This window comes from Herpailurus yagouaroundi, unplaced genomic scaffold, assembly GCF_014898765.1.
Source record: "Herpailurus yagouaroundi ecotype Mexico unplaced genomic scaffold, PumYag 142, whole genome shotgun sequence".
In the NCBI taxonomy this organism is placed as follows: Eukaryota; Metazoa; Chordata; class Mammalia; order Carnivora; family Felidae; genus Herpailurus; species Herpailurus yagouaroundi.
The window spans coordinates 14,239,493-14,263,347 of record NW_024412397.1 but is presented as its reverse complement, the minus strand read 5'-3'; the positions used below and the strand labels follow the sequence as shown (position 1 = coordinate 14,263,347).

At 48.9% G+C, this 23,855-nt stretch overlaps 1 long non-coding RNA gene across 17 annotated transcripts in view; it reads left to right on the top strand.

Annotated features, from left to right (window-relative positions):
* The window catches only part of LOC121032845 (uncharacterized), a 36,798-nt gene extending 14,346 nt beyond the window's left edge, over window positions 1–22,452 (top strand). For 12 of the 17 annotated variants that reach the window (XR_005791537.1, XR_005791536.1, XR_005791534.1 and 9 more), the window contains 2 exons: window positions 651–739; window positions 1,531–3,611. This is a non-coding gene — a long non-coding RNA (uncharacterized LOC121032845). Of the gene's footprint in view, window positions 1–650; window positions 740–1,530; window positions 3,612–15,850; window positions 17,268–21,754 lie in introns of those variants that run through there. The other 5 variants (XR_005791533.1, XR_005791529.1, XR_005791524.1 and 2 more) reach the window with 3 other exon arrangements.
* The last annotated feature ends 1,403 nt before the right edge of the window (window positions 22,453–23,855 follow it).

Genomic DNA, 23,855 nt, shown 5'->3' with positions numbered 1-23,855 from the left:
CAGGCCCGCAAGGTGTCACCTGCTGCTTCCAGGGGTCACGAGGTGTCACCCGCTGCTTCCAGGGGTCATGGGTTTTCTGAGACCCATCCGGAGCCCTCAGGATGATATGCCCTGCCCTCTGGCCTCCACCTCTCAAGGAGGTAGAGCTGAGGTGAACGGCAGGTTGGTCCTGGAACAAAACGGCCCAGTGGCCCTGATGTGACCTCCATCAGTAGAGCCGGTTTTAAGGGCCAGGTGACCACGCCACCATTTCCGCAGCTCGCCGCCTTGTCGGAAATCTCCCTGGCTGCTGCCTGGACACCAGGGCAGAGGAGGAGGCATTTAGACAGAAAAGTGAGGAGGGGCCTCCTCAGCCGGGAGTCCGGGGGGGTGGGCATGGTGTGGCTCTGTGCCACCCAGGGCCCGTGAAGATCATCCTGCAGCCCCCGCACGGCACTAAGTAGGTCACCTGGCCTGCTCAGGAGCCCTTTGGAAGTGTCCTCCTCAGTCAGCAAGACAGCCCTGTCTGGGAAGCTTCCGGGCACTCCTGTCTTGTGAGCATCCAACACCACCCCAAAAAGCCGGTTGGGGCGTGGCTAGGACTTATGGGCACCCTCCCCCCAGAGTCCCACAGGGAGTCCCTCCGATGGATGCTTCGTGCTCTTTTCCAGTCTCCAAATTAACAACCACCTCCAACTGGAAATCACACTTCCGCGTGGGAGCAGAAAAGGCAGCTGTGCAGACGGACCAGGGCTTGGAAGTAAGTAACCCCACGGAGGCAGCAGGCTTCAGCCGGAAAGAACCTGCTCAGGAGGCCTGAAGAGGTTTGCACAGATGCCCCTGGGGAATTCGCAGGACCTTGGCTTAGCTTGCTGGCCAGACATGTCTCATTCTCTGGGTCCCCAGGAGTCCCTGGCTTTTTCTGTCTTTTCCTGTCTTTTCATCTGACGCTAAAGAAACCCAGCCATTGTTTCACACTGGAAAGGGAACAATGCATTTGCCTTCTCCTTCTCCCCTCCTGGCCTCCCGTTTACCGGAGAAGATGAAGACTCTAAACAGTAATCACGATAAAAGCAGCCCTTAACCTCACTAACGATAGCAAGAATAAGGAACATCAAAGTAAGCAGCTATCTTAGTCATTAGGGCATTAAAATGTACTCAGGGTGGTTATGCTGAGAAACCAGGGCTCCTGTGTGTTTTGATGACAATGCTGAGGCCTAATTTCTAGGCAATTGCTACCAGATCCCTATCACCCACATAGAATATTATCATTTCCTAGACCAGTAGGGCTCATGCTATCTGCTCAAGTTAGGCCCTTTTCATCGTAAGACTCTTAAGTTACTTAAAAAAAAAAAAAAAAAGTTCACTTTCAGGATACCCGTGACAGGTGACGACTGGCATGGGACACTATCAGGGGTTGGGGGCTCTGCACGCTGGCCAGCAGGACCCTAGTCCCCGAGCGTCTCTGCTTCTCCCTAGACGCCCTCCCCTGGGTGTTCCCCGGCCCTCCACTGGCTTCCTCTACCTACTCACGGATCCTGTTCTCTCCAGACCTCTCCAGATCTCTGAGTCCCCTTCCATCACCGACTGCCTCTTAGCTCTGATTTCTGAGAGAGGAGTGGACTGGCCCTTGTATTAGTTTGCTAAGGCTGTCCTCAGAACTGGCCCACATCTGTTCTGATCAGCTATGGAGAGTGTGTCTTGGGCCGCACGACATGGCTACAAGTGGGGACAGCTTGCTTCTCCTAGAAAGGGCATGCATCTATCTTAAGAGACCCCATAACATGCCATCCAGTACAAATACACTGGCATCTCATCCGAAGCCACTGCCAGTTACTGTCCCAGACAGAGTAGGGCAGGGCCGTTTCAGAAACTGCTTGCTCATCACAGAGTCACTTTCATCCCTGGTTATGTTGGTGTCCCTTCCAGATATTTCTCTCCATTCGGCAGTCCATTTACTAAATGGTTCATGTAAGCACAGCCACTATAGTTACCATATGACACTGAAGTAGGAAGGACAAATTGCATGGGCACAAAGAGCCACCTTCTTCTCACCTCCTGGACCCAGAAACTCCAGTGATGGCAGGGGTGGCGACATCATCGTGACTTGTCCGCAGTCAGTCGTGAGTCTGCAGATGCCATCCTAGCCTCACGGTGTTGGACCTCCACTATTAGATTAACCACCGGTGGGCAGTGGGAGAATTTGGGGTCCCCACGTGGCCTCACTCCTTTGCCCCACAGTGACTTTTGGTTACTCGATGTGACTTCTGGAGACTCTGCCTGCTGGAAGATTTATTACACACTGTGGCCGGTGCCTACACCACAGGAAGAGCCACCTGGCTTTCCAGCTCTGTTCTGAGGTCTCCGGATTAACTGAGGGACCAAGAATCCTTGCAACACTCCTTTGAGGGAGACACGCCCCTTTTTATTAGGCTGGGATTTTTATGATGCTCTAGCCCCTGCAGAACCTGTGGGAGCTGCCCCTCAGTTTCTTGCTCTGGGGTATTTGGGCTTATAGATGGATGATTTTACAGCTCCATGGGTTTGGATCACCACGGCCAGCTCTCAGTAGCTACCACTGGGCCTAAAAGACCATAGTCCCACAGCCTTCTTTGCTTACTAATGACCCGGGCTGGCCTCCCCACGCTAGTGGCCGGCATGGAGTGCGAGGGCGTGAGAGCCTAGCATTTTCCTCCTGGATCTGATTTTGACCTTATTGCATGATGGCAGTGGAGAGCTTTGACACACAAATTGTGGGTGGGGCAGGCATAGAGAAACACCCACTGCAGGCTATCATGATGTTGTATGAAGTTCAACGACATTTAAAAATAAACTCAGTCACTTTGGCAGGTGGTCAATGGGTTGGCATTTCCATACACAGTGTCACTCACCCCATGGAGGGCCCCAGGTGGCCCACACTCGGCTTCCCCAATTGGGATCACATGTGAGCCTCCAAATAATCCTGGTTTTAGGATTCCCCGTCTTATAACGGGGGAAAGTGAGGCAGAGGACATTTAAGTGATTTGTTCAGGGTGACAGGGCAAGAGTAAGGACCTTAATTTCTTCACTTTTAGCCCTATTCTGGGCCTTTTGTTTGATGTGAGAAAGTCTATATGATTTTAGCAAGGAGGTGTGTCCACGAGGGGTGTTTCTCAAGAAAGGAAGGGCAGCCTCACTAAATGCTTAAGAAGGTCACCGTCCTTTATGCCTCCAGGCTTCCTCGTTGCGGTGCCCTTGTTATCTCTGTTAGAAATTCACTTTGCTTTCTGCGGTGCTCATTACACATTGTTCTGCTGGGGCAGAACGAATAATTAACTCGCGGGCTTGGCCATCCCTTTGTCCTGAGCACTTAGCGAGCTCCCTCTTTCTCCTCTGGAGATCAAAACCTTCATCCCTTTTTCTGGTTTCCTTTGATGCAAGCCTTTATGGCTGGGAGGATGTGCTTGTCAGTTGCTGTTCTAAGGACTCACGAAGGTCATCATTTCGGTCCCTGCTTCTGTGAGAAGGATGAATTTGGAGGAAGGCAAGCCACCAGCCCTCCCCTTCCTCCACTTCGTTTGTTTGTGTGTTTACATCATCTCTTTTCAGCAGTCATTGTCCTGTGTCTGAAAATACGAACCCTTATTTTGACAGCTGGGCAGTGTCTTTGATTTTGGAAGATGTCACTTGGGAAAGGTGGGGGTGACAGCAGATGGGCAGCAGCCAGTCCGCGCTGCAGTTGCCCTGCGCACAGCGGTGGGTGGCTACAGTGGGATTTGGGATGAGGGGTGCCTTTCTGTCTGTTCCGTGTTTTGCCAACTTCCCCGGGGCTGGATATCACTAGGCTGCAAGCCGCGCGCTCTGAGCTGTTAGAACCAGGGGTTCCCGGCATCAGGGAAGAGGGAAGGAGGTGGACGGAGGAGACAGGAGAGGAAAAGTAAGAAGAGAGCTGAGAGCCCCCCAACAGGTGCAGTCCGAGTGCCGGGAGTGGGCCATGATGCGGGGGGAGAAATCCCAGGAAGAGAAAGGGGGATCTAAGGAGGTGGTAACAGAGTGCCGGGTGCATGGATGGGCCAGTCGCCCAAGTTGGGCTCTGTCCTCGTCTGTTCAGGCTGTTATGACAAAATCCCACCGACTGGGTGGCTGGGAAACGGCAGAAACTTCTTTCTCGCATTTCTGGAGGCTGGGTGTCTGAGAGCGGATGCCGGCGTGGCCTGGTTCTGGTGAGGGCCCTGGTGCTGGTTGCAGACGGCTGACTTCTCGCTCTTCCTCACGTGGCGGATGGAAGGGTTGGCGTCTCTCACAAGAGCACTGACCCCACTCACCCGGCCCCACCCTCCTGACCTAGGCGCCCCCCCCAAAGACCCCACCTCCTAACACCATCACGCGGTGGGGTGGAGGATGCCAACACGTGAATCTGCAAGGGGACACGCTCGGTCCAGAGCAGGCTCTTCCCTGAGATCTGGAAACTCTCCAGCCATTTTTGCTGATTAACGTCACAGAGGCTGCTGCCTCCGTAGCACAGGCAGCAGGAAGCTTCTAGGGCCGACGGCCCCCTCCGGAGCTCTCATCCGCCAGGGAGGGTGAGAGGTAGAAAGCCATTTGCCAGCTGGCCTGCTCTGTAGGCTGCCTGTCCAGGAAACTAAATGTGTGAGACTTTCTAGCTCTTTCTCAGGGTCCCAAGGCAGACAATGGATGTCCATGGGGGCCACGGTATTGCCGTTCCCTCAGGGTCATGGGGCCCACCACCGCCCAGCTCACATGTCAGCCCAGTTGCGGGACCAGCTCAGCAGCTCCCCAGCAACCCCTCTGATGCCAACACACACACACACTCACACACACACACACACACACACACACACACACACTTCTCCCCTGCTCCCTCCTTCTGTTCGCAGTTTTCTGTTCCGGGTGCCCCTTGTCATCACCACCAGCAGCAAGTCCTACCCGAAGGCCCACAGAGACCAGGGCTTTGTGGGGAATTGTGGCCCAGCACCATTCCCGAGGCTCAAGGGTCAAGCCAGGAATCCCAAAGACAAGTCTCTGCTTTATCACTCGCAGAGATGAGCCTCTGAGAAGAGCTGGACGCAGGCACGGGGGTGGGCACCTCTCCGAGGTGTGTGACAAGGGCATCAGCCATTGGACCTCAGGGAGGACAGCCAGGCCCCTCCCTGGGCCCCTGCCCTTCGAACTCAGATCATCCCACTAAACCAGGACTAGCCTTGACCGTGCGGCAGAACCACAACCCCAGGGGTGTTGCTGGGGAGGCCCGGAACGTGCTTGGGGTCCGCTGCTTTCCCCCTTCCAGTCTGCAAACTGTGAGCTGAGAACCTGCTGTCCCCCAGGGGTGCCCTGGAGACCTCCGTGGAGCCAGGGAGGCCGCCCCTCATCCCCACCACTGTTCTGGTGGGAGCCTTGCTGGCAGCCATTTTTGCCTCTGCAGTCATGGGGAGCTTTCTAGGAAGCCAAGGGGAGCCCTTTCCATGTACAGCACACTCAACTGATAGAAGCTGAGGACTCCAGGGAGGAATTCCAGCACTTTCTGAAGAAGGGCCTGGCCACACAGTGGCCCAGCTTTCAACTGGAAGGAAGAGGGGGCAGGGAGGTGGGGTGGCTGAGTCCCCCTGGCTTCCACAGGTTTCTCGTGGTCGTGTCCTTCCCGTGTCGGAAGTCTCCCAAACTGCTGCCCCCTGCCTGTGGCCCAGCAAGGGTGGGGGTGGGGTCCCAGGGTGGGGCTGGCAGGGGACCAGTCCCATAGGGGATCCACTCCCTCCCCTGTTCTCAGCTGGCGGTGGGGGCGGCTGTGTGGCCCCGGGAAGGCAGAAGCGATAGCACACCTTGTTGGGGAAGCCGCTCTGTTGGGTCCTTATCTTGCTGGTCTCTACGCCAGCTTCTCCTGGCTGTCGGCAAGGCGGCCATGGGCCCGAGCTGGGGAAAGTGCTGAGGAGACAGGTGGTCCCCCCGCCCCCAGCACTCAGTGTTGCAGACAGCTCGAGGAAAACATTTGCCGAGTCTTACAACTGGGAGGTCCCCGAGATGGAGAAGCTGCCGAGAGCGGCTGGCTCCCGTGGGGACTTTGGCCGACAGAGCAGAATGTAGGCAAGAAGAGGATGAGACGGACCCCAGTGAAGGCCTTTACAAAAAGGTCTGAGGAAATGGAATGATTGTTTAAGACTGAAGAGATCAGGTAGCACGGTATTAATACTTCGGGAACAGTGCCGGTATGAATATCACAACAGCTTGTCAGTTCTGACCTCTGTCACACGGCAACTGGCATTCACGTGTGACACACACTTCTGGGACCGTGAGCCTGCATACACCCGGGGCTGAGGTGGGACCGTCCTGCCTCTGCTGAAGAAAGCATCCTAGGGGCATCTGGGTGGCTCAGTCGGTTGAGCCTCCAACTTCGGCTCAGGTCAGGACCTCACAGTTTGTGAGTTCAAGCCCCACATCAGGCTCTGCACTGTGAGCACAGAGCTCACTTCGGATCCTCTGTCTCCGCCTCTCTCTGCCCCTCCTCTGCTCACACACTCTCTCTCAAAAGACTAAATAAACATTAAGAAAAGAAAAGGAAGAGAAGAGAAGAGAAGAAAAGACAAGAAAAGACAAGAAAAGACAAGAAAAGACAAGAAAAGACAAGAAAAGACAAGAAAAGAAAAGAAAAGAAAAGAAAAGAAAAGAAAAGAAAAAACATCCTAAAACACATGCCCGTGGTGGTGACTTTGTTTTAGAGACAAGACTGAATTGCCTGTCATCTGTCAAAATACTGTAATAAACCAAAAGGCCATTGCTTTAACTAATAATGACAAATGACTGGCATCGTGCCTTTTAGTAACATAAACCAAAAAGAAACTCAGTGAGGTTGTGGGGTGCCTGGGTGGCTCAGTTGGTTAAGTGTCCAGCTCTTTTTTTTTTTTTAGAAAGTTCTTTTTTTAAATTTTTTTTTCAACGTTTATTTATTTTTGCGACAGAGAGAGACAGAGCATGAACGGGGGAGGGGCAGAGAGAGAGGGGGGACACAGAATCGGAAACAGGCTCCAGGCTCTGAGCCATCAGCCCAGAGCCCGACGCGGGGCTCGAACTCACGGACCGCGAGATCGTGACCTGGCTGAAGTCGGACGCTTAACCGACTGCGCCACCCAGGCGCCCTAGAAAGTTCTTTTTTTAAATGCTTATTTATTTGAGGGTGGAGGGAGGGGCAGAGGCAGAGGGAGACATGAAATCTGAAGCAGGTTCTGGGCTCTGAGCTGTCAGCACAGAGTCCGACACGGGGCTCGAACCCACAAGCCATGAGATCGTGACCTGAGCTGAAGTCAGATGCTTAACCAACTGAGCCACCCAGGCGCCCCTAAGCGTCTGGCTCTTGATTTAGGCTCAGGTTGTAATCTCATGGTTCGTGGGTTCAAGGCCCATGTCAGGCTCCATGCTAACAGCTCAGAGCCTGCTTCGGATTCTCTCTCCCTCTCTCTCTGCCCCTCCCCCACACACTTGCTCTTTCCTCCCCCCCCCAGACAAAACAAAACAAAACAAAACAAACAAAAAACAATACCAGTGCAAGTAACTTACAGAAAAAGCTAATAAATACTGAAAACAGCTATTTGTTTCACAAAAATTCTCTTTGGCTATGTGTTGATAATATATATCAGTTTACAAAGCTGTAGTCAATATGTACATACAATCTCACATTCTACTTTTCTTCACTAAGTATTTCATTTACACATTTCCATTTACTTGCACATTCTCCCAATATCTGGTAGCTAACAATATTTTACGGATTCATGTTTCCTTATTGAGTATTAATGGCTTTCATTGTTTATTTTACAAATAGTGGTGCTATGTATTTTGTATGAAATTGTTTCCATTTTGAGGTATAGCCTTTCAAAGTGAAACTATGGGGTCAAAATGTATAAAGGGTTTAATATCTCATTACATATTCCCAGATCTCTTTTCTGCAAGAATAAACTTATTTTTAGTTCCACTGGCAATGTATAAATAACCAATTTCCCTTGGGCCTAACAGACTTTTTTTTCTTTCTTTTCTTCCTCCTTTTCTCCTTCTTATTCCTTTTCTTCTCCTCTTCCTCCTCCTCCTCTTCCTCCTCCTCCTCCTTCTTCAATAGTATGAAATATCACGTAAAGAATTATTTCAATTTTTTAAAGTTTATTTATGATTTATTTTGAGAGAGAGCCAGCGGGAGAGGGGCAGAGAGAGAGAGAGAGAGAGGGAGAGAGAACCCCGAGCAGGCTCTGAGCTGTCAGTGTGGAGACCCACGTGGGGCTCGATGCGGGACTCGAACCCCTGAACCGTGAGAGCGTGACCTGAGGAATTTGGACGCTTAACCGACTGAGCCACCCAGGCGCCCCAGAATTAGTTAAAATTTTTATTTGGGAAGTGGCGATGAGCAGCTGGAGCTCGTGTTGGAGCGCATGTGACCGGGCAGAGGGAAGCGTGCAGCTGGCCCAGAGCACATCCACCCCAGCCCCTACCCCGGCCCCTGGCAGACAAAGCGTGGACGGCGGGAAGCGAGCACTGCACTGTCGGCATCTCGGGGACACTGAGGAGAGTGTGGCCTGGTGAAGCCACGGAACGCTACAGGTCACTGCTAAAGAGTCTCCTTGCTGTCTTCTGTTCCAAGTACGGCAACCACGTGTCCTCAATCTGCCACCGTTTCAAACAGTGGCTGCAGTTGTCCCCTTAGAGGGCTCCCGTTTTCAAGCTACGCGTCCCAGATTTGAATTTGGAAAATATGGCCACTACTATTTCCGTACATTGGTCGCACCCACGCCGCTAGATGCCAGCCTCAGAGTAAAGACTGTGTCTTATTCATCATCCCAAACCGTGCGGCCCCTCCCCTCCTACTCCCCTCCCCTTTCATTCTGAGAGCGGTTCTATTTGCTCTCTTGTCACTTGGAGAGTTACTCTTCTTTGAAAATACAGGTTTTAAAATAGCCCTCAGCTCTTGTCTCCCTTCCAAGCCGCATGTGTGCGTGTGTGAAAAGACACACGCAAATTCTGCAAATATAGCTTTCCTTAATGTTTCATATGTAGCAATATAGAAGGTAAAGGCAACGATATTGCCTGCCAGGTGAATTCTTCTGGATACTTCACTGTGCTGATGACAGCGGAGGGGTATTCGAAGTCACAAATGTCACTGCTTTCACTTAGTATCCAATTTAAAGTTGGCACGGCCAGTGCAAGGTATGAGCTATACGTGTCCATCATAACCGGAGCTCTCAGCCATGAATCCCTAGCTTGTAATAATTATAAAGATGGAGATAATAAACGCTTTTAGGAATTACCTACTGGTCCAGCAGACCCATACAGCAAAGCGTCTAGGGTATCAGGAGACGATTCTGGCAAATGCTTTGACTCTAAATTCTTCACACTCCTCTGACTTTACGGCAGACCCCAGCACTTAACATTTTCTCCCAGATTCCCCCTGGTGTAACTGTCCAGGAGCCAGACTGCTTGAACTGGCACAGTGTTCAACATGCGAGGAGACCGTGGCCATCCTCAACCTAGAACAGCTCGGAATCAGGCTTGGGCTGCAGATGGGGCGGGTGAGTGTGGAGTGGAGGTGATAGCTTAGCATTTATGAAACGGTAAATTTGATCTGGCAGGGACTGTCTGTCTTTCGTTGTCCATCAGATTTTAAAATTCTCCACAAAAAAACTTGAACCGCCAATTCAAGGCAAATGAAAAAGTGTCCTTTGGAAAGTGAATATCGTCTCCCTCATTTGTGGCCTCCCAGGACAGTGGCTTAAGTGGCTGATGTGGGCCAAGGGTGGTACAACGTATCTTCCGCACCTCCTGACTCTTGTCTCACCTGGCCCCAACCTCAAGCTTCTAAGTCCAGGGGCCTTTAGGCTTCACAGCTGTCTGTTGCCCAGAAGTCGTACTAGACCTGCTGTGGCTTGCCTGCGCTAAGGCCGTAGGGCTTCAGGTCACCCAGCGAGTATCTGTTTTATCCTTCTCCTTTCTGCATGACATTAGCGGCACCTGATGCACAGCAGAACAGAGTAGTCCGGGAGCTCATCCATGTTACCTCTGAGACATCGCTCCCAGGGGCCAAAGACGAAGCAAGGCAGGAGCTCCACTAGCCTTGGAGGATGGAGGTGGGACTCCGGACTCGCGAGTCCGGAGTGTCCACTAGGGGGCTGTCCATGTAGAACTCCAATGGCCATCGGGACCAGCGAAGAGGTCTGCCATGAACAAGAAAAGGCTGGGCCTGGGGACAACAGGAAGGGCGCTGAGCTGAGAGAACTGGCTTCTAGACAGGCCGGATTGCCTATCAGAGCAGGTGGGAAGGGCTGAGATGAAACCTTGGTTCAGGACCCCTCGGTAAAGGTGAGAGATTCTGTGACCCAGAAACCTCTACGGGGGACCTTGGCACTAAGGATCGTCCACTCATTCAGCATATATGCTGAGCTCCTCTCACAGCTGGATAGTGACCTGGGAGCTGGGGACGTAGCAGTAGTAGAAAGCATGGCTCCTGCTTCTATGAAGAAAACAAAAAACAAAAAACAAAACGAAAACAAAACCATTCTGGGCGGAGAGCTGGGATGGACAGCAGGATTTAGGATTAATAACTAGGTCCCAGAGCGCACACCTGAGCTAGGACTTCATTGTAAACCCTGCCAGATTACCAGTCAAGTTCCTGCCTTCACTATGGGTGGCTCAGGAACAAGATGGGACTCTGTGGACAGAAGAGCTGTCAGTGGGTCAGCGGAGAGCACCGGAAGCAGCCTCAGACGGTTATCTGCACACTGTTCCCAGCAGCACTCTCACAGCAGCCAAAAGGTGGAAACAGCCCGAAGGCCCGTCCGTGGATGAGTGGCTAAAACAAAATGTGGGGCTCCCGGGTGGCTCCGTCGGTTAAGCGTCCAGCTTTGGCTCAGGTCACGATCTTGTGGTCCGTGAGTTCAAGCCCCGCATCGGACTCTGCGCTGACAGCTCAGAGCCTGGAACCTGTTTCGGATTCTGTGTCTCCCTCTCTCTCCCTCCCCCACCCACGCTCTGTCTCTCTCCCTCTCAAAAATAAATACACGTTAAAAAACATTTCAAATCAAATGTGGCCTGTACACACAATGGAATCTTATTCAACCTTACAAAGGAAGAATATTCTGCCATGTTACAACCCGGATGAACCTTGGGGACATCACGCTAACAGAAAGGAGCCAGCCACAAAAAGACAAATACTGTATGATCCTACTCACAGACAGTTCCTAGAGCAGTCACATTCATAGAAACAGAAAGTAGAATGGTGAGTGCCAGGGGCTTCCGGGGGGGAAAGGGGAGGGGATTGTTGAATGGATAAAGTTTCCAGTTTTCGTGACGAAAAAGTTCTGGAGATCTGTTTTACACCGATGTGAAGATACGTAACACTACTGAGTTGCACGCTTAATGGTTAAGATGGTAAATTTTACGTGTTTTCTAACCACCATAAAACATAAGGGGAAAAAAGGAAGAAAACTCTGACCCATACTACAGTGTGGCTGAATTTCCGAGATATTATGCTGAGTGAAATAAGCCAGACACAAAAGGACAAGTCCTGTTTGATTCCATTCATATAAAGTGCCTGCAATGGTTAAATTCACAGAGACAGGAAGTAAAATGGCGGCTGCCAGGGGCTGAGTGGGGAGGAATGGGAAATTCGTGTTTAATGGGAACCAAGTTTCAGTGTAGGGGGTGTAGAAACAGTTCTGGTGATGGATGAGGGTGATGGGTGCACAACAATGTGAATGTCCCACTGAACTCTACGCATAAAAATGGTTACGATGGTTAAGTTTTATATTATGTATATCTTACCACAATACATTTTTTAGATTTTTTTTTTGACAGGGAGAGAGCATGGGTGTGGGAGGGGCAGAGAGAGAAGGAGACAGAGGATCCGAAGCAGGCTCTGGTTGACAGCAGGGAGCCCGAAGCGGGGCTCAAACTCACAAACCGTGAGATCATGACCTGAGCCAAAGCCGGACACTCAACCAACTGAGCCACCCAGACACCCATAAATTTTTTTTTTTTTTTAAGTCCATAATATAGTAGATAAGCTTCCTTCGAACTCAGAATTCGTTTCCAGGTCATCTTCCCCACTTGGTATGTCAACCCCATGAGATTTAGCAAGCTCCAGAAGAATAAACTAACATGTTCTCTGGTGGAAAAATAAATAAAGCAGCACACAACTGGGAAGAAGCAGGAGCAGGGGGAATCGTGGGGGATGTTGGCCCTTTCTATGAGCTTAGCCTCAAATGTTATGTGCATCTCTAACAAGTTCTCAGGTGACGCTGAGGGGGGACCACACTTTGAGAACCATAGGCCTATCCAAATCTCTTTAAGAGTGTCAAAACCACAGTGGAGGGGTTCTCGAATCATAGCAAGAAGGTTTACGTGGAAATTTTATTGCAATGCTAGAATCCTGAGTCCTTTAGACATTTTTACTTTTTTTTTAATTAGTTTATTTATTTGGGGGGGGGGGTGGGCAGAGAGAGAGGGAGAGAGAGAGAGAGAGAGAGAGAGAGAGAAAATCCCAAGCAGGCTTCATGCTGTCAGTGCAGAGCCCACGTGGGGCTCGATCTCACGAACATCTCACAAACCGAACTGTGGGATCATCACATGAGCTGGAATCAAGAGTCAGACGCTTAACCCACTGAGCCACCCAGGCGCCCCAAGACATTTACATGTTCTAAGGCTTCCCCAGCTGATTCTGATGTAGTAGATTCTCCTTCCCCAGGGAAAGAAATGATGCCCTCGCCCACTGGTTCTCAAAGTGTGGTCTAGGAATCCGCAGCAGCAGCACCAACTGGGTACTGGTTAGAGAACCACATTCTCAGGCCCCACCCCAAACCTACTGAAGCGGACGCTCTATGGGTGGGGGGCCCAGGAATGTGCTTTGACAAGTCCTTTGGGTGGTTCTGAGTCACGCCGAAGTCTGAGAACTGTGAGCTCTGTCTTCTGACACCTCCCTTTTTCACTGATGTGCTGGTGACTGAACCAGGGCTTTTGGACAAGTGGGTATGTAGTTACCCCACGTCTGTGACTGGTTACTGAAGAAAAGGACAGTTTATTCTTTTTTTTTTAATGTTGGCCTGGAAATGTGATTTGGGCGTTACTGGGTTGGGAAAGTTAATGAAGAGAATTACGAATACTCTGACACCAGAGACCGCACCTAGTGTAATTCAGAGAGACTTCAAAGAGGCAAATTTTCACTTAGTAAAAGGAAAAGACTTTAATGACTGGAGGGCCCTGGTCATGGGGAGGGTTTTCTTGGGGTGTAGTGACTGTACCCTCGTTGGGTGGGTTCCACGTGATGGCCATGAGGAAATCTTAGAAGGAAGTGGACTCAGTCAAGGGTCCCAGATGACTGCCTGAACAAGGTCAGTTTCAGAGTCACCTGGCGTTGTTAAAAATAAATTCTGGAGTCCCACTCATGACAGTTCGGATTTGGCACCACTGGGGAGGGACCCTGGCATCGCACTGACCCACAGGGGGCTTTAAAGTGTTAGGTGTGAGAATGTCTAAACAGGATGTATCTGCCATTCCTTCCCAGTCCTACGACTGTCTGAAAGAGGCTAGAAAGGTTAGCTTCTAAAGGTTGGAAAATGCAGAAAGATCAAATAATTTTCTCCTTCAGATAAGACGTCTACACTAAAAATTAAAACGGATGGTAGTATTTTTGGCTTTACTAAGGGCCTTCGTAAGAAACAAGTTTAAACTACAGCAGAAAGGATTTGCATTAAAACAAGGAAAATCTCTGGGGCGCCTGGGTGGCGCAGTCGGTTAAGCGTCCGACTTCAGCCAGGTCACGATCTCGCGGTCCGTGAGTTCGAGCCCCGCGTCGGGCTCTGGGCTGATGGCTCGGAGCCTGGAGCCTGTTTCCGATTCTGTGTCTCCCTCTCTCTCTGCCCCTCCCCCGTTCATGCTCTGTCTCTCTCTGTCCCAAAAATAAATAAACGTCGAAAAAAAAAATTAAAAAAAAAAAAAGAAAAAAAAATTAAAAAAAAAAAACACAAGAAAAATCTCCTAGCAATGGGGGATTATTAAACATTGGGATGGGCTAAAAGAGTTGATTGTGGAAGAGTCTTCTTTAGAGACTTCTAGAGCTGGGAACCTTTCTCATCTGTCTGGAAGGATGTTGGGGGGCTGGTGGGGAGGGCGGTGATTTTAGGCTCCCTCCCCGCTTGGATGCTGATGTTCCATACACAGCAGCATAGTAAACTAAGGCAGACCGCTTCCCTCAAGGGTATGGAAGAGCCACAATGAAAGCTTCCCTCGTGAGCAGATTGCTAATAAAACCAAGTCAACAAATGGTGGACAGATAACGTACTCACGCACTGACAAGACCTGCGTCTGAATAGGACAACCCAGTTCTTTCAATCCAGTCACCAACCCCCCTGCGGATGATCTCACAGGCATCAGCTGTTGTCTTTAGCATGTATTTGACCACGAGTACCAAGTCTCCAGTACAAAAACAATTACGAAAGGGACCCCTCCTGACAACATCTTTCTGAAGTTCTGGTGTTGAGGTTCGGTTTGAGTTAGACATCAAGGCCGAGCACTGAGAAGGGAGGACCTTACGAGCAAGAGGAGGCAGGAAGGAAGCCTCTGAACAAATACAGATAGGAATAGCAACCGGAGAGAACAGGCCCCGCCCTGGATGTAAAGTGATGGGCTGACAGGGAGCCAGGGCAGGGAGACAGGGCCCAGAGGTGAAGCCAGCTGGGGCTGGGCCAAGGAGACACGGGCATCACTGCATTTCAAGCCTGTATTTCTGCCTCAGGAAAGATAGTCCTGGGGAGACCCTTGTATTTCTTCAGTTGGAAGCATGACCAGAATGGACGCAGAACTTGTGAAAACCCTTCCAGGTGGTCCAGAAAGTCGTCCTCTGTCAAGGAGCAGGTTTGCAAAATGCAGCATCGTGGTCTAGGAATCAAATGCTGGCCCTGGAGTCAGGTGACCTGGACTAAGACTTTCCTCTATCACTTGACCATGGACAAGTTGTTTTGTTTTTTGAAATACTTCCGGGCCTCCGTTTCCTTACTTGGAATACGAGGACAGTAAACAGGCCCGGGATGACAACTGAGGGCAGGGGCTGGCCGGGGGTACGTGCTCGCTGTTAGCTTTTCCCATTTTTCTAAAGCATTTTACGGCTGAACACTCCAATCCACCAAAACGGGGCCTCCCGGACGCCAGGCTGACACCCGGCACCTGTCTGTGACGGGTTTTCAGCATAACTTGGCAAAACGGGAGAAATAAGAACAAAGTCGTACGTGTGCGTGTTAGCATTTGGTAGCTAACGACAGCTTTCTTCCTCGGAGAATGCACAACGTCCTTTGCTTTTGGAAATAATGAGCACGGTAGAAGGTACTTTTAGCTTTATGTTCTTGAGAGCTTTAAGTTATCCCTTGTTTTTTTCATTTCTGGTCCGTGAACTCCAAGAATCTGGGAACCATTCTTCTAAAAGGTGTGAGGGAAGGGGGCGCCTGGGTGGCTCAGTCGGTTGAGTGTCTGACTCTTGCCTTCTGCTCAGGTGATGATCTCGCGGTTCGTGGGTTCAAGCCCCGTGTTGGGCTCAGGGCTGATGGTGCGGAGCCTGCTTGGGATCCTCTCTCTCTCTCTGCCCCTCCCACTTCTCTCTCAAAATAACTAAATACACTTTAAAATAAATAAATAAAAGGTGTGAGGGAGATCCAAAGAGGGTGGGCAGGGCTCTCTGGAAGATTCTGCCTGATGCCCCACAGGCATGAGCTCACAGCATACAGGTGTCTCTACCTCTCACGCCAACACGAGCCTCTCTCTTCATGCTTCTCATGCTCTTCCTTTGTCCCCTCCTCCCTCTCTCTGAGTAGATTCTAACCTTATTCTCTCTCTCCTGCTTTTGCTCTGGCCCTTGCAGGGCAGTAGAATATGCGCCCCCCCCCCCCAAAACATGCCACTTTGGCCTCAGGATTATTTTGAGCTGAGAGCAACTGAGAAGAAGCAGATACGAGAACAGCTCTCTGCCGTCGCCTCTTCACCCAAACGCAGGACAAGACTCTGTAAAGGCGCCCAGCTTCCCTCTCTGCCAGGAAGGACAGAAGTGAACCGCCGGCGAGAACTCTCGACCCTTACCTAGACGACAGCAGACACACCTACCTAACGCCTCGATCACCCTTGTCTTCCCTTAGTCCCCCGACGTGATAACCTTCTCAGTTTGCCACCCTACAAACTCCCAGTCCTTTTCTTGGTCTCGCTACTTCCCTAAATACATTTATTGTTCTTTTGTTAGGATGCTGTGTAAGCCCAAGTTCCAACTACCCCGTGAATTACTCCTCGCTGAGCACTTCTGTGCACACATGATGCACCTGTTAATACAGGTGTTCCTCTTGTTAATCTTGAAGTTTTTCCTCCCCTACACCCCTTTGGGCTATTCCTGCCACCTCTCCCCTCCCCCCGCCTTTATTTTTGACTTTCTTCCCTGCCCTTTTACTCCTCCCCTCCACACACTTTCGTCTCTGTTCCTGGTTTTGCTCCGGATTGTTTTCCCTAGCCACAGGTGCTGTATCTCCGGGTGTGCCCGGCTCACCCAGGTGGCCGCACGCAGATGCCGTGCGCGGTGTGGCCGATGCCCCGCCGCGTCCCCTCCTGACGGAGGCCTGTGCTAAGAACAGAACAACAAGCGAGGCCCTCAAGATTGATCTTCCTGTCTCCGCACAGTGACATGTCATTAATTGAGATGCTTCCTTTTAGCACCAGAGGATGGCTCATTGCCCATATCCCTTCCAACGACAGGGACACATTTTGGGCACTGAATTTGAGGGAGAGGAGTCAGGCTCCATACAAACCTGAGGATTACAGCCGAGGCACAGCCACGAATCTATTATTGTAGCAGTTTCCTTGAAACGTGGGGATGAGACATTTCTCCTCTTTGGAGAGCCAGCTTGGCCAGTCTGCCGCGATTTGCCTGGGACTTTCCTGGTTTCAGCATTAAAAGTCCCGTGTCTTGGGAAGCTCGTGGCACACTAGGACAGTCGGTCACCCTAGAGCCGGCAGTACTCAAGCCTCTACTGGGCTATTTGTCAAAGATTGAGCACAAGTAGGTTCAGTTCAGACAGTGAAAACAGTGAGAAGAGAGTGAAGAACCATTTAACTCAGAGTAGAGAAACCTGAGGGTGGGGGTGGGGCAGGGGAGGCTGTTTTGGTGACAAGTCTCACGTGTGTTCGCTGAGTGGGCTAGGACGTGTGTCCAGCTGCTGTCCATTTCTCCCAGAGCTCAGAGGCAGAGGAAATGGGTGTGAGTGGAGCCCGAACTTACAACGCCAAATTTCCTGACAGTAAGTATTCTTAGACTCCAGAATGAGTTTCTAAAACAGATTAGGTATTGTCTTTAGAGGTAAATTCCTAAGGGCTTTAAAAGTTTAGGTGTGGCCCGAGAGCTGGAGGGATGGACAAAAGACATTTCCAAGATTCCTTCCAACCCTAGAATTCTGTTTCCATCTCCCCGTCTATTATGGCTCTGATTATTTTTTGTGTCCTCTTTTGCCTGTAGTTAAATCGTGTAGAATGACCAGGAAAAAGTGCTTTGATTCTAGTCTCCCGGGGCGTGAGTCCAGCTTTTCCAGAACATGATGGAAAGGAAAGATTAGCATGTTTGTTTGTTTGTCCCTAAGGATGCTTAAATTTAGAAAAGGTTATTTATTGGTCAATTTCATGACAGCAATATTAGAGGTTTAAAACAGGGAGAAACATTCCCTGTGGTCCTATTATCCCAACAGCCTGAGTGACCCACTTTCTCTTCCCACTCAACTGCCCTGAGATTTTCCTGGGATTTCATTAACGTTTAACCTGGGATCCAACCTTACCCACACAGGATTCTTACATTGTGGCAAGTGGGCCTTACCGAGAGATGAAAGCAAAAGGCAAACAACCTTGAGAAATCTTAAAAAAGCATTCTGTGTAATTGAGTTATTTCCAATGTTTAAAATCAGCTTAGTTTTCCTCCACAGAATTGTCTCACATCCTGGGAAATCAAGCTGAGCCATCTGGTGAATTGTTGTGGTTAAAACTGAGAGAGCTTTGGGGTTGGTGGTGGGTCCTTGTTGCTTTAGGGATGTGTCTCCTTCAGACAAACACTTCTGTTTGTTGGAAACTGGGCACTGCCTACATGAAATCTGAGCATCTCTTTCCACTCTGTTCTCCTGAAGTTGCTACTTCTCGCTGATCCCAGCCCACCAACCCTGAAGTCAAAAGCTGATGGCAGAAACCCTTTGGCTGATCTCCTTCTGATCAGCCCCTTACGGGAGTTGCTTGGTGTATGAGTCAGGGTTCTCTAGACAAACAGAACCAATGGGATGTGTATATATGGAAAGGAGATTTGTTTTAAGGAACTGATTGGCTGGCAAGTCCAGACTCTGCAGCTTGGGCTGTCAGGTTGAAGAGCCGATGTTGTGGTACCAATCCGAAGGCCATCGAGGTGGAGAATTCCTTCTTGCTCTTGGAGATCAGTCTTCGTTCTGTTCAGGCCCACCCACAATACGGAAGACAGTCTGCCGTTCTACTTAAAGTCCACCAATCTAAATGTTAATCTCATCTAAAAATACTCATACAAAAAAAAAAAAAAATCCAGAATAATGTTTGACCAAATATCTGGGCACCGTGGCCCGGCCAAGTTGACGCATAAAATTAACCATCACGCTTAGATTCACTCTGCCTGGGTGCTCAGGGCACTCCCCTGTCCTCACCCTGACTCTGCCCCCACCCAGAGTGCCCCCACACTCATACCTGTAATCTTGTCATGGGTTACCCGATGGGGGAGAAGGCAGGGGAGGAATCTATGGTCCACACACTTAAATGGCTATGAGAAAGTCATCCAGATGTAACCCAAGTGATAAGACCAGGGCTGGGAAAAACTCTTAACTCAAAGAACATCTTGATTCTTACATAAATGGCTGTTTTTAGGTAAGAATACAAAATAGCTTTGGTTTGACCTTTGGATGCAAACTAGATGAAATAAATTATGCTCAAGGGTGGTATGAAGTAGGAGGCCCTGGTTTCATATTTGGGGCAGTGGTTGTTACAAAGCCATAAAGCCGCCATTGAGCACGATACACTGTGAGCAGAGGCCAGCTCTTGGGTATGAGGGAAGGGGACCACTGGCCTTTTCATATATGATTTCAGCAGCAAGCCTGGGGGGGGGCTCCCTACGTGGGTTCTTCCTTTAAGAAGAGGAAAGATGACTTCTGTCGTGTTTTGCAGTGGGCATCGATTTAGCGATACAGATTAATGATGATGCTTTGTGGTACCAGTAGAATGTTGTCGATGTTGGGGGGATCGCTCTGCATTTTGTACTGTTTACATAAAAGAGGCTCTTTCTTGTGTGCGTGCGTGTGTGTGTGTGTGTGTGTGTGTGTGTTTGTGTTCAGTTGGCTTTCCGAGTCATATCTTTATCAGTAAAACTCACGTTGTCATAAGCAATAGGTACAAGTATAAAATTAATTTTCTGATTTCATGTTAGTTTCGTCCCTCAACTGCCCATATGATTCTCCTCTCATAAACACACATTCTGGGTCTCAACCTTCATACATCTCACTGTATTCACTTTGTCACTCACTGTGGTGTGTCTGAGATGTAGCCTTGCTGATATGAGCAAAGCTTACTGCTTCTGACTGTTGTCTACTTTTTCCATCGATGCACGTGCCACGGTTTACTTATCCTCTCTCCCTCGGAAGGACAGATTGTTTACAGCTGCTGACATGGAAATGTTTATGCGAACGTGCTGACGTGCGTCTCTTGGGGCACCCTCGGTTTCTCTTTGGTGTCCCCCAGGAACAGTATTTCTGGGTCACACAAAGCATACACGCGTGCATGTTCTCACCAAATACCGCCCAACTGACCTCCCAAAATGGTGGCAGCAGGTGACTCCTGCCCATCTGTGGTGCCACAAGGGGTTCCATTTCCCCACATCCCTAGCAGCACCTGCCGTTCGACAGCTTTTCAGTTCTTGCTAGTCTAATGGTTGGAAGGTAATGTCTTGTTTTCAACATAAGTCTGCCTTTCTCTGACTACTGAGGAGTTTGAGGGGCTCCTCACGTATTTGTTGGACATTCCAGTTTCACTTCTGTGAATTTCTTTTTCATAGTTCTGCCCACTTTTCTATTTTCTTCTTGCTGACTTGCAAGAGTTTCTTAGATATTCTGGATTTTAAGCTTTTGTCCCAGTTTTGCAAACTCTCCTTCTTTCCAGCACATCTCCTGTGTGCTACCTTTGTCTAGGGTCTTGGTTTAAAGGGTGAGCTTTACTTTTGCTGTCCTTAAATCCCTCTATTTTTTTCCTTTGAAGTTTGTACTTTTTGTGCCCCTGCTCAAACCAGCTAGTTTTTGCTATCAAACGAACCGCTCCAAAGCATAGTGGCTTAAATCAGCGATGATTAATTGCTGTGGGTTGGGGAAGGGGTGGGTCTTCTGGACCAGGCCTGCTTCCTGGGGCTGGATAGTCAAGGGTGGTGGCCTTCCATGATGGGGACATCGCTGGGGTGGCTGGGCTTCTCGCTCCACATGGCCTCTTGGGCTCCTGGCAGCTAGCCCAATCTTCTTCACATGGTGGCCTCAGGGTCTCCAGAAGCAGGGGAAGGTAGGCCCCAGCACACACACTCATCGCGTGCTGTTCCAGCCTCTGCTTCTTCATATTGCTCACACCCCGTGGGCCAAAGCAAGTCACATGGCCAAGTCCAGATTCAAGGAGTGGGGAAAAAAGACTCCACCCACTTCCTGATGGGAGTAGCTGCAAAATAGGTGTGTTCGTACGTTTTAAGAAGCAGTTTTAGGGGTGCCTGGGGGGCTCAGTCGGTTGAGCGACCGACTTCGGCTCAGGTCATGACCTCACGGTTCATGAGTTTAAGCCCCGCGTCGGGCTCTGTGCTGATAGCCTGGACCACTTAGGATTCTGTGTCTCCCTCTCTCTCTGCCCCTCCCCCACTCATGCTCTGAAATAAAGAAATAAACCTTAAAAAATAATTTAAAAAATAAGCAGTTTTGGTTCACAGAAAAATTGAGCAGAAGGTACAGAGATTTCCCACCTAGCCCCCCACCCCCAGCATGCATAGCCTCCCTCACTCCCAACATCCCCCTTGTTATAATCAGTAAACTTTCATTGTCACATCATTGTCACCCAGACCCCATAGTTCGCCTGAGGGTTCACTCTTGGCGTTGTATATTCTGTGGGTTTGGACAAATGTATCATGACATGTGACCACCTTATAGTATCATACAGAGTAGTGTCACTGCCCTAGAAATCCTCTGTGCTCTGTCTTTTGTTTTATTATTCCCAATCTACCTTGTTACTCTAAGCTTATAAAGATATCCTCCTCTATTTCCTCTTAGTAGCTTTATAGGCTTAAAACTATTTGGTGTTTCTTTCTTTAGATTGTGATTTTTTTTTTAATTTTTATTTTTTTCAACGTTTATTTATTTTTGGGACAGAGAGAGACAGAGCATGAACGGGGGAGGGGCAGAGAGAGAGGGAGACACAGAATCGGAAACAGGCTCCAGGCTCCGAGCCATCAGCCCAGAGCCCGACGCGGGGCTCGAACTCACGGACCGCGAGATCGTGACCTGGCTGAAGTCGGACGCTTAACCGACTGCGCCACCCAGGCGCCCCTAGATTGTGATTTTTAACGTAGTTGAATAAGTTGTCTAAATTTTTAAATATTTCACTTGTAATTACATATTTGGACTTATCACACATTAATATAATTGCATATTATATAATTATTAAAAATACATTTAAATTAAAACATTTTTAATTTAAATCTATTTTTTTCCAGAATGAACCACATTTTCCAAGATCCGTTATTATATCATCCGTCTTCTTCCCTCCGATCTGTGATGGAAGCCCTGTCATATACTGATTCCCCACATATATGTAGTCCTGTCCCCAAACCTCCTGTTCTATTTGCCTTTCCTATATTGATGCTTGTAATATGGGTTACTATCCGATAGAGCTAGTACTTTTTTGCTTTTCTTTCTCAGAATTCCCTTGGCTCTTTGTGGATTTCTATCCTTTATAAATTAAAAAAAAAAAAATCCCAATTAAAAAAATCATCTTGAATTCGTCCGGTTCTGGGGATCGAAGGTACGGCATGGTGACTATAGCTAACAGTACCGTATTGTATACTCACAAGTTACTAAGAGAATGGACTATTAATGTCCTCACCGTAACAAGAACAACAAGATGGTAATCATCTGAGGCGAAGGATGTGTTGGCCAAGCTTATTGTGGTAAACATCTCACAATGTATACGTACGTGTATCAAATCATCACATCGTACCCCTAAAGCTTACTTAATGTTATGTACCAGTTCCATCTCAATAAAGCGATCATCTTGAGATTTTGATTAAAATTTCATGGATTTGGAGATAATTTAGGGGAAATTAACATCTGTTCTGTGCTAAGCTGTCCCATTGGCACGTATCTCTGTTTAGTTAGGTAGTCTTTTACATCCTTCATTACTGTCATTATCCATAATTTCATGTGATATATTTTTTTTTTTGGTTAGGCTAATTCATAGATATTTTACAGTTTTTGATGTTTTTTCAATAATACCAAACAATGTTGGTTTTCTTCCCCCCTGTTTTTTTTTTTACCAGAGTTCAAATGTTATAGGCGTGTCCTAATGGAATTAGTGAAATGTAGTAAAGCCCTGGATCTGAGGAAAAAGCATAATATCCAGAGTTATAACAATATTAACATCTGAGGCAACACCACTTACCATACCTTCTAAAATGCACTGACCGGTTAGTTTCAGAGTGAAATTATCTGGTTGAAGTGTTCACCCAAGAGATTTTTGGTAGATTTTCTCTCCCGGTAACCCAAGATGTCCACCTCAGCAAAACTCACACAGGCATGAGGTCACGAATGACTCTCTTCGGAGTCTCCTTTATTTCGACAGTTCCCGAGTGTTCAGGAGAATTAACTGCTCGACTGTAGAAACTGGGTCCCAGAGAAGTTTCAAAACCCAGCCAGATGGGAGTGAGTTTTATGGCACACGTGGTCTTATACCCCACCCACCGACAACCCCCGCCCCCCCCCCCCAAAGCTTGCATTTCCATTATCAGCACAACGCCTGTACTTTTGCTTTGTTCTGGGGGATAAACACAGAAACATGAAGCTCGAAACTTATATACCTGCATTTCCATAATGCTGGGTGCTGGGGGTTGTCATTCCTAGCTCATCGCTTGTCATTTTTTGCATAGAAAAAGAGAATATAGGGGCGCCTGGGTGGCTCAGTCAGTTGAGCGTCTGACTTGGGCTCAGGTCATGATCTCGCGGTGTGTGAGTTGGAGCCCCGCGTCGGGCTCTGTGCTGACAGCTCGGAGCCCGGAGCCTGCTTCGGATTCTGTGTCTCCCTCTCTGTCTGCCCCTCCCCTGCTCATGCTCTGTCTCTCTCTGTCTCAAAAATTAAAACATTAAAAAAATTTGTTTTAAAGAAAAAGAGAATATAACAAACCTTTTGAGAAATACATCTTTAGACAGCTTGAGAGTGCTTCGTCTTGTTGCTGCCTGTGTGTGTTTAGCAGAATGATTACCTGGTCTGGGGAGCAAATACCCTAAGGCTAATTTTTTTTTGTTTGTTAAAGACGATTCCCCCTGATTTTTTTGGTTGGATTGCTTTTTTGCTATATTTTTAATCCTTTCCTTTTTTGCATTTATTTTTTAATATCCGGATCCAGGGCAAGTATTGCAGCTAATGAAGAGGTGGGACACGGTAGGACCTGGGGAGCTCAGTTCAAAGTGCTGGCATTCCACTGGGGTGGGCCTTAGGCAAGACTCACTCTTCTGAGCTTTCGTTTACCCGAGTGACACACGAAGGGTTGAGATGACCTCATATGTCCTCTCAAACAAATTCTGGGTATCTTCTTGGACTCT